Consider the following 11,534-nt stretch of genomic DNA (forward strand, 5'->3'; position numbering starts at 1 on the left):
TCTGTTTGTTTCGAATTTTTATACTTGCTCTTATGAACCGTCTAACATCATGAATATGATTATTGTTTAAATTTGTACCTTGATTAGTAGTTTTATAAGAATCTTTAAGATTTTGCTCAGAGTTATTTATAGATTCTTGGATTTGCTGTATTTTTAAAAGAATATTTCTATTAGGAATGCAATTCATCAAGATTTTGTTAGACATAATTAAATGATTTAAGCATGAATTTGATTATTAAAAACGAGTACTATTTTAACAAAAATTTCAAATATTGTAGAATTAATAGTTAGAATAACTCGAAAGGAAATTATCATAGAAAAATAAAAACAGCACAACGATAAAATATTTTAGATAATACCTTCTTGAATTAGGCTTGAATTACAATCAGTACATACTTCTGGAGAAAGAATTATTTGAAAATCTAAAGACTTTGAACATCTACTAGTAGAAAGAGAGACTCTTGGAGATTTTTTAGACATGAGATGAACATTTTTTAGAGAATGAATTTTTTCTTTTATTTCTTGTTTTACTATTTTTAATTCTTCTTGAAGTTCTTGCATAGAAATTGGTTTTGCTTCAGTAAATCTTTCGTATATATTTTTTAAATTAAAATTTTGATTATTAGCAGGAGTTATGTTATTAGTTTTATTAAGCATCTGTTTTATTAACAATTCTTGGATATTTTTATCTTTTATAGAATCAAGAGAGTTTAAAAGATCTTTATCATCTTGTGAAAGAACATTAATGGAGCTACTAGTAATTACATTGATTAAATTGTTACAGTGACATTTACCAATACACTCGCAAATATCAGAATCTTCAGAACTTGAAGTAGTATTTTCGAGAATATTTAAATCATTTGTTTGAAAGTCAGAAATACTATCATCGGAATCTGAATCAGTATTTAAAATAATTTTTCTTATTTGTTCTTTCAAGTCTTCAGAGACATTTAACTCATTTATTTTTGTTTTAGCATAACAATTATTAGCTGTATGATCATTACGCCCACATTTATGACAAATAATAATATCTTTTGATTTTCTTTTAGATTTTTTATAATTTAGTCTATAAGGTTTTTTAGATTTTGAAGCGTAATCTTTGCCCTTTTTATAATTTTCTGGAAGATTATATTTCTTTTTCCTGAAATATTTTGAAGATCTTTTCTTAAATACTTTAGATTTTGAAGTAGACGGACCATTCAAGGGCTGATAACCATATTGTTGGCAAAAATTTCCCAATTCATTTTTACTGTTAATTCTATCTTTTTTGAGTTTTTCTTTAAACCTAAGATCAGCACAAACTGCTAATCCCTCTTTATTAATATAGTTTATTAAATCTCCATAAGTTAAATTTTGATAAGGGATGGTATTATTAAAATTTTCTCTTAATTTTTGTCTAACTCTTTCCGCAAAGAGTTTTGGAAGGCCAGCAATAAAACGTTCTTTCCAATAGGACTCTTTACAATCAGGTCTTGAAAAAACTTTAACAAGATAATTATCTTTATACCATCTAAAATCAGTAAGTTTTCTACAATGTAAATTCATTAAAATTTCTGAAGTTTTTTCTTGAAAAGTAATAGGATCTCCTACAAAGTTTTTGATAATAGCAAAAATTAAAGTGTTAACCATATCATCTTCAAACGTTTGTATTTGTTGATTATTTTCTTGTTTTATAATAGTTTTCTTAGCAGATAAAATATAATCTTTTTCTTCATGTGAAATATAGAAATCCCACCAGCCTTTAAGACTGCCAGTAAAACCAGAAGTAATAATATTAACAATTTGCAGTTGAGTATTATTATGAGCTTTGTAAGCATTAGCAGCCATAGTCATTTCTTGAACAATATTCATAATTTGATGTTCAGAATGGCCATCAATATTCCATTCATAAACAGAATTACCATCATATTGAGAACGATCAAATTGAAAAGTTCGTTCTTCAAGTTGAACATCTGGAAGAGAGGGTCTATTCCAATAATTTCTTATGGTTGGTTTTGGGTTTTTTCCGAAAGTGCTTTGCTTTGATTGATGAATTTTATTAAGTTTTGAAAAGTCATTAGTGAGTTGATTAATGTCATCATTTGTATCAAATTGTTGAGCAAGAGTTTCAAAATTTGTTTCACTATTAATATCACTATTTTCAGATTCTTCATTCGTAAGAGTATTAATATTATTAGTGTTTGAGATATGGAGTTTTGAAAGTCTTTTTTCTAATTCGTTAATTAAATCTGTATTTCCTAGATTAAAATTACCATCGATTTGGCAAGGAACAAAACTTAAATTACTAGTGCTTGCCATATCATGCTTGTTAACGTTTTTATCTTTGAAAATTTTTTCTTCAATTTTAACTAAATGCTCGGTAATACTAGATAAGGTTTCATTTGCATAATTATTTTGGTAAATAATTTTTTGAAGACCCTTTTCAGTAGTTAATTGGTTTGGGGCTTGAACTAAAGGAGTTGCAATAAACATATCGTTAATAATAATTTCTCCTTTTGGTGGAAAATTAGCAATAATTTCTTTATTAGAAATAATATCTTTATATTTTTTCTCAAAAATAGGAGTGATAGAATCATTTTTAAATGGGTAATTTATTTTATGTTTAGGGGCATAAATTAATTCAAACCATTGAAAAAAAGGAGAATGAATTTTATTTGATAAAACATAATCTTCCCAAAGGCCTAAATGGAGAAATCTTAAGTAGTATGAAAAATTTTCTTCATGCCAAACTCTTTTTTTACGGTTATAATCTTTATAATATTCAATATCTTTTAAGTAATCAAAATCAACTTGATATTCTAAATTCGAGAAATTCATTTTAACAGGTTGTTTTTGTTAGGATTGAGGAAATATGCTTTATCGATTCTAAATTATGACTTCTTGATTTTTCATATTTTTTTATGCCTATCTTTAGCCTAGAAATTTTTTCTATTTGTTTATTATATTTATTAGTATATGAAGGTATTTTGAATAAATTATAATTTTCATGAGTTATAGTTTGTTCTAAATGTTGAATGGTTTTGCATATATTAGAATTTATCTTCCAATGCCTTTTTAACATATTAGCCCAAAGCTTATTATTTTGTGAACAATTAATTTGTATTTTCGAACTCATAATTGTTGTTTAAAATTTTGAAGTTCATCAATAAAATCTGATTTAGTAGGACTAGGAAGACCATTTTCACTATTTTGATCATCTTGATATAATGGTTTGGGAATAGAATTAGTATAGTCAACAATTTTTAGTTTTAAAGATCTCGACTTTAATAATGAAGATTTTGAAGAGCCTGTTTCTGCGATAAAAGAAGTTGATAATCTGGATGATGAAATATTTAAGGAAGAAAAATTTATATCTACAGAACCATCATTATATTCAATAATATTTGAGATTTGTTTTGAAGAGTCTAACGGTTTGGATCAATAACATTTTGTAAGTTCCAATTACATGATTGAGTTATATCAGACCATTTTAATCTTTTCGGTGTATGAACTTTGGTATGATTAGTATTTGCTTCAAAAATAATTGTTTCATTTCTAGGACTTGATAAACGTGTTTTTGGTTCAAGTGTAGTTGTCATGGTTTTGTAACAAACACGATAAATTATTGCTAAAGGCTTTGTATCATCTTTAAATTCTAAATTTTTTGTTTCTATAGTTAAAACCAAAGTATCTAAAATATTTTTATCAAATAATCCTACAGAGAAATTTGGATAACAATTGAAATAAATAGGTCCGTTAGCAATATTCGTTTCAGCTATAGCTAAAATAGAATTTTGAAAATCTTTATGTCTCTTGTCTCTTAGAATAAGGAGAACAGGGGCATCTATTCCAATTCTAAATAGAGGCTTGATAGCAATTTGGACCAAACCAACATGTAAAAATTTATATTTCGTTCTATGCTCTAAAATAGATCGTGATGATAACAAATGTAAATTTTGTTGGTTTTGACCAATAGACAAAGTTTGTTCTGTCATTTTAATAGAATAACCTTGAAAATAATCAAAAGTTCATATTCTATATATTGTATTAATATTAGTTTTAGGTATTGTCCAATTATTCAAACTTTGTTCTATGTTATTAACGGTTTCTTCAATAGAATTTATTTGATTATCATCATTATCTTGTTCATTGTTGATATTTTTACCAGGAATATATTTTTTAGATAGTATGCCTGAAAATTTACTCATATTTAATTAATTTTGTTTTAAATTCTATAAGAAAACTTACTTGTTTTAATAATGATGAGCAGAGGGGAATCGTCCCGACGATGATTGTGGTCCGGCACCGCGACTTACGTCCTTATCTGCGCGCTTTACGCTAATCCAACCAATCACTGGTCTTGTCTCTGAATCATGCTTATTAAAACTTATAAATTTCTTATAGGATACTAAACCAAAATTAAATAAATTTGAAGTATATATATATATATATATATATATATATATATATATATATATATATATATATATATATATATATATATATATATATATATATATATATAGATCAGGTGAAAACTCATTTTAAAGTTAGGACGCGTGAGAAATACTTTAAAAACATCGAAAAAAATATGAATAACATACAAATCATAAAATCGAGCATATATCTATGTCCAAGAAAAAAAAATTGGAAATTTTTTTTGGATCAATAAAATTGAATCATGGATCATAATGATGCAAAATAAAAAATTAAAATTGAATCATGATTCAATTTTAATGATGCAATTTTTTTTCCTAGACATAAATCTATGTTTGATTTTATGATTTGTATTTTTTTTAGATATATTTTTTAATTTTTTAAGGTGTTCTTACTGTAAAATGAGTCTCACAGGAACCGGACTCTCTCTCTCTCTCTCTCTCTATATATATATATATATATATATATATATATATATATATATATATATATATATATATATATATATAAGTATGTTTCGTTGAGTTTTTGAAAAAAAAAATAGAGATCTTAATATTCAACCTCAGCCACAGAATTCTCATTTGCTGCTCTAGCGTTTCCACATACGTAGAAAAGATAGAGAGTTATAATCATAAATGACTATCTAGCGGCGTCCGTTCCTTTTTCCCTTCCACATTCCCTACCACCACAACCGTCACTATAATATTTGCGACAATTGTCACCGATTGTTATTTACGAAAAATAACTAACATCGAGTATATATAGACTAAATACATAATATACATCAATTTATTATAATATATATATATATATATATATATATATATATATATATATATATATATATATATATATATATATATATATAAAGTTTCGTATTAAGATTGATAAGAAATTAAAATCAATCAAATCGAACAAATAATTACAAAACTTATTTGTTTGAAGGTTTAAAATATCCATATTCTATTAAAAGAATAAGTTTAATCTTCTATTGACAAATGTGATACAATCAGATCTTTTTATCCCCTATTCTAATAAAACATTACCTTTGTGTCCACGTGGCTTCTTCGAAGCTCCTCCTAGCATTTGTTTCCCGCTCATTTTTCTCTAAGTAAAATTCCGGTATTGTCCTTATATTCCACCAAATACTATCTTCCTTCTTTATAGCAACTTTGAATTTTTCAATATTTAAAATTTCAAATTTCAAATTTCCATATATATATATATATATATTTGGAAACTATATAGAATATAATCTTAAGTTTACTAACCCCTATAAATCACCCCTTATTCTTATCAATTATGTTTTATATAAATAACAATTATAAATAAAAGATCGTATCAGTTTCTCACTTTTCGACGATATTTAAATTCCATTTTTTTTAAATTACATTAAATCCCAGTAGATCAGGAATTAATTGCCGATTATATACTTGATTTAATATTTACATACGTGTATTCAGAGATTACATATAGTCATTCATTGTTGGCTATTATCTAATTTACCTTTTCAAGTTGAAGCCTCCTTGCAGTTGCAGAAATACCCCAGTCCTCAAACAGGCTAGGAATCTCCTCTTTGTGTTTGGTTTTATTATCTTTCATTGTTGTTCATTATGTTGTACAATGTTTTACTTCTTAAGTTCTTTCTATAACATCGTTGTTTTCATAATCCTGAAGCTGTTTATACAACCTTGGTGTGCTTTCATTATTTATGTTTGTGTTTGTTTAAAATTCTTTAATCATTAATATATATTATTTTGAATGATCATACATGATATACCTGTTCGGGTTTTTTGATGGTTGCTATAAAGTTTTTATTCAATTTTTTTTGTTTGGTTTGCAATTTATAAATTTGCATAATGGTCAATTTATAAATACTAAAACAAGAATAAACTCTTATTATCTTGTGTTTTTTTAAATAGTACACAAAACTATCATAAAGGTTTCTTGTTAAAGTTCCTGTTACATGAACTTCCAATCATAGCAATATACTTTCAAAGTACACTACTATAATACGTGTGAAATTTTTATTGTTTTTGAAATTTTCGTAATTGTGACATGTTTTGCTCCATAGGCCAAATATTTTTTTAAATTCAATTATATGGTAACATTCCAGGGGCATAATCGTCATTGTTTTAATAGGTCCATAATTGTTATTTTTTGTTTAGGGGCATAATCATCATTGTTTTCCATCTTACTTTACTACTATTATATTTCTTAATGATTTGTTTGTTTAAAGGTTTTATTTTAATGGCAACCCATTAATAGATCTTGTGTGTGTTGTTGTGTGTACGTGTATGTATGTGACTGTGTGCAAGAAAGTACTTTACTATATTGCTATATAATGTGAAAGGGCCTGTTATTGTAACATGTTGACTTTTGTAGCTGATATCTTACAGTTAAAATGTTAATGTATAAAATCTATCTATTTTAAGTTCTATCGGATCAAACTACCAAGAACTTTTAAAAGCTTTACTTTTGTAAGTCATAAGACCAACTACTAATTAATTAATTTACCCCATGTGTAATTAGTCTTCATTGAGGCAGTAAATCTATTCACACAGGGCAATGTAACCATAAAAGATAATATAATTGTGCTTAATGTTAATGTTATTGATGATGAGATTTGAGAGAGTATAAGTAATTAAGTAGCATGTGGTAATTGCTAATAGTGGAAAAAGAGAATGATGAAATTTTCTTTATCGTAAGGTATAAACTTATAGAGGGTGTATGTGGTGTTTTGACATTTATTTTATTGTTTAAATAATTATTGTATTATTTATCTTTCTATTGTCATTTGTCTCCATATTTTAAAAATAACTAACACTTTGAAGTATATACTTATTGTGAACAAATGATAAGTTTACTCATATTCTTTATTACGTATATATTATTTTATGTAGTAATTACTTTTTTTTTTATTTTATTTTAGATTGCAATAATATTATGGACTCATATAAGTCTAAAAAAAGATAAAATTAAAACTTTTTTTTATATAATAGAAAAGACAATAATTTGTCTATCATACCAATTATCAACTTTATCGACGCCAAATGTTATTAACACAACTTACAAAAGTATGTTTCTTTTTATAGTTTTTTCTTTTACAAAATACTTAACCACCTGATCAATATTTTAATAAACAAACAAAAATTTTATTCATTTTATATTTTTCAAAATTTAACAATTTGCAAATATTTGATTAGTTATTCTAATTTCAAAATGTGATTAACGTTTTTGTTTTTCAACCGTGGATTCCACGAGTTTAAACCTGGTTAATGTTATATATCATCTATCATGCCACTTTTCAACCTATTAATTATCTATTTTAAATTTTAAATTTTAAATTTCATTTTAATTACATTAAATTAATAATTGATTATCCATTTCAAATTTCAAAATTTCTCACTCTAATTATATTCAATTAATAATTGATTCTTCATTTCAAATTGAAAAAACATCATAAATGGTCCCTGTGGTTACCCAAAATCTGAAGTTTAGTCCATGTGGTTTAAAAACCTCATAGATGGTCCCTGTGTTTTCAAATTTTTTGATGTTTGGTCCTTTTTGCTAACTCCATTAAGTTTGTCCGTTAACTGAAGGGTATTTTTGTCATTTCACCACCACAGAGACCATTTATGATGTTTTCTCGTATTTTTTAAAAAAAGAAAAAATTAAACGTAATTAAATATATAAAAGGTCTCTCTCTCTCTCTCTCTCTCTCTCTCTCTCTCCCCTAACAAACCACCACATACCCTTCACTACCGCCATTATCTTAAATAAGAGGGCTCTCTCTCTCTCTCTCTCTCTCTCTCCACACACAGATACTGTATACCTACCTATACACTTTTACTTCATCTTCTTCATGTTTCCTCTTCTATCTCTTATAACTCTCCAAAAAATGATAACACATGGCACATACACACATAGAGGATGTGATTTGAAGCAACACAAAGCTCTCTTTTGGACATATCTTTAAAATCGGTGACTTGAATCATTGAATTAACACCTCCAGGATTGAATTAAAGCATCTTTATTCCTCTTTCACGAACTCGAACTCTCCATCGAATAAACTTCTGTAATTGCAGATATAACCGGTGATGACGAACAACTCTCGTTTTTTCATACTAGTCCAACAAGTTCATGTCAAAACTCCATAGTTTTTGATGAAGAAGTCGTGAGCGACCTTTAGAAAACGAAACAGATGAGGAAAGAAGTGTTGGTAATAGTGATGACTTGTCTTTCTATAGCCTATCGAAATCTAAATCGGAAGAACACAGTAGTCAAGGGGAAGAAGAAGAGGAGGTAGAGATGATATCATCGGCTATTGGTCCAAAATCGTCATCTAAATCTGTTAGATATGATGTAAATACACCATTAATACCTTATTTTGTCGATTTCAGTAAAGGAAAACACACCCAAATTGATTTTAGAAATGAAAACACACAAAGACACACAATTTCATATTTTATTTCAAGGAATCTACCTGATGAAACCCACAGCTTGAATTCATATTAGAAGAAGAAATATGGAGGGTGATGATTTGTGATCTAGGTTTCATAAATTTAACAATGGTGTAGAGGGTCTTGATGGGTTAATGGTGGTGACGATCCAATGGTTCCCTGTAGTTGAAAAAAGGACCAACAACCCTTAGCTCTTTCTCTTTCACATGTGTGCTCTCACCCCCACCCCTCACTTTTCTGGTGTGTATCAGAAAAACAAACGAACAATAATGGCTTCTTTCTGAACTCAACTTTCTCCAGGTTTAATGGGGTGGAGAATACCATATGTAGGCTCGATAGTTGGTGGGTGCTCAGTAGTGAAATTTATTGAAGAGTAGTGATGATGTAAGGTGTTAATTTATGGTGGTGGGTTTTTCCATTTAATTTTTCCGAGAGAGAGAGAGAGAGAGAGAGAGAGAGAGAGAGAGAGAGAGAGAGAGACCTTGGATATTAAATTTAATTTAAAAAAATAAAATAAAAGAAAACATCATAATTGGTCCCTGTGGTGGTGAAATGACGAAAATACCCTTCAGTTAACGGACAAACTTAACGGAGTTAGAAAAAAGGACCAAACATCAAACGTTTTGAAAACACATGGACCATCTATGAGGTTTTCAAACCACGGTGATTAAACTTCAGATTTTGGATAACCACATGGACCATTTATGATGTTTTTTCTTTTAAATTTCATATTTTAAATTTTCTCACTCTAATTATATTTAATTAAGAACACTACAATGAAAAATAAAATAAAATTAATACATATTTTTTTTTTTGAACCGGAAAATATAATATAAATAATCTACTTCTAAACTAACACCTAAATCCACCTATATGTCCACGATGGGACTTGAACCTTCATCCTTAAGGAGGGAGGGCACCACCTGATACCACTGAGCTAGAAGCCCTTTGGTAATACTAAAGAAAATATCCATTAAGTAATAATTTATTTAAAATAATTGTTTAATAATTTGATTTTTTTAATATGAAAATATAATTAATTTTATAAATGTGATTATCACGGGTTATAAACTAGTGAATATATATATATATATATATATATATATATATATATATATATATATATATATATATATATATATATATATATATATATATATATATATATATATATATATATATATATCATTATTATATACGAAAAGCTTTTTATATTGAGCTTTGTTCGTGTTCCTCACGCATAGTTTTGTTTTGGCGCGTCTCAGTTTCTCTTTTTCCTTCTTGTGCATGTGGGGATGGAAATTTTCATAAATAAGAATTCAAGCTTCTTCCAAATGAGTCATCTGCTCTTCATCATCTTAAGGAAGACTCGTTTCATGCAAAAGGACAACTGCTTTCTCTTCTTTCACCATTCCCAACGCAAACCTAGAGATCATCGTCTCCTTCCCTTCTCCCTCTGCATCTGCTTCTCTATTTCTTTTCTCTTCCTGTTCCTCTCTCTAGAAAGCGATTCAGACATTCAAATTGATTGGACTCTTAAAAATGTTCAACTTCTCTTCTCTTTCTATTCCTCAGGTATTAAAACTCTATGCAATCTTCAGTTTCTATTTCTTTTATTCTATTTCATGTTCGTTTATCTTTGATTTCTATTTGTGCAGCAATGTTGAGAAATCATCCTTCAATATGGCTAAAAAAGAGGATGTGAATAAGAGGTATGTATAAAAAATATACCATCGTCTCTCTCTTTCTCTCTCTCTCTCTAACTTCATTCCATGGTTCTCCGTCATCTTTATCTTCTTGCATCAGATTGAACTTCACCTATTCTGATGTTTTTTGCTTTTTATTTTGTATATTGCATCTCATTTTTATCGATTCCTGATTTGGTGGTCAAGCTGATGGGAAAAAAGCGCATGAAATTGATGGAGGGTTCACGAAGTTTGCGTTAAGGCTAATGTTTCTCTCCTTTCAAGAACTTTGATATCATCGGTTTAATGGGTTGGCCTCCATCTTCTTCTATCCATTGAAAAACCGGCAAATTCTTCTGGGTTGAGGTAAACTCTCAAATCGAACCAACTTCTTGTTTGATGTAATCGTTTTGGATGTTTTAAAACATGCGGTTATCACGTGATTTTATTTGTTTCTGGTTTCGTTTTTTCCTAGGGATTGTGGTGAATGTGACGATAGGTTTTGTATGCTCCGATGGGGTAAACCGTAGGTATGTTGCCTCAATCTATGAAATTGAGGCATGTGATTATCAATACTTTACTTGTGAAGTTGTATTTTACGGATTATTGTGGATTTTATTTGAATTTGAAAATTGAGTAAGAAAGCTTCATAATGAGATGGGTACTGAAATCAATAGATTCATAGGTGTGAAAGCATCTTCTCACTTCCCGTTCTTACTTATGTCAAACGGAGGTAAAAAAAAAAAGGCAAGGCAGGTGCCCTCAATTAACTGGTAATTTGAATTGCCTCCATTATGGAGACTCTGCAGATGTGATTCATTGAGATGAATGTTTTGTCTCTGATTTACTTCAAGTCTTCAACACCAAAATTAGAAGAAAATTAGTCTCTATTAGGAAACATAATACATCAGTTGTCTTCTCCTGAAAGTGATGTAATATTGAGAATTTTCAGAACTAGCTTTTGCTCATC

The 11,534-nt window shown here is 28.1% G+C and overlaps 1 long non-coding RNA gene across 2 annotated transcripts; it reads left to right on the forward strand.

The window, feature by feature from the left end:
- Window positions 1–10,469: 10,469 nt before the first annotated feature.
- LOC111905593 (uncharacterized) lies at window positions 10,470–11,217 on the forward strand. 2 transcript variants are annotated; one of them, XR_002854949.3, is made up of 3 exons: window positions 10,470–10,591; window positions 10,772–10,930; window positions 11,040–11,217. It is a non-coding gene; the product is annotated as an uncharacterized LOC111905593 (long non-coding RNA). The 2 variants fall into 2 exon arrangements; XR_006187066.2 differs by lacking the exon at window positions 10,470–10,591 and having other exon boundaries at window positions 10,622–10,930.
- Window positions 11,218–11,534: the final 317 nt, after the last annotated feature.

Source organism: Lactuca sativa, chromosome 9 (genome assembly GCF_002870075.4).
Source record: "Lactuca sativa cultivar Salinas chromosome 9, Lsat_Salinas_v11, whole genome shotgun sequence".
NCBI classification, from domain to species: domain Eukaryota; kingdom Viridiplantae; phylum Streptophyta; class Magnoliopsida; order Asterales; family Asteraceae; genus Lactuca; species Lactuca sativa.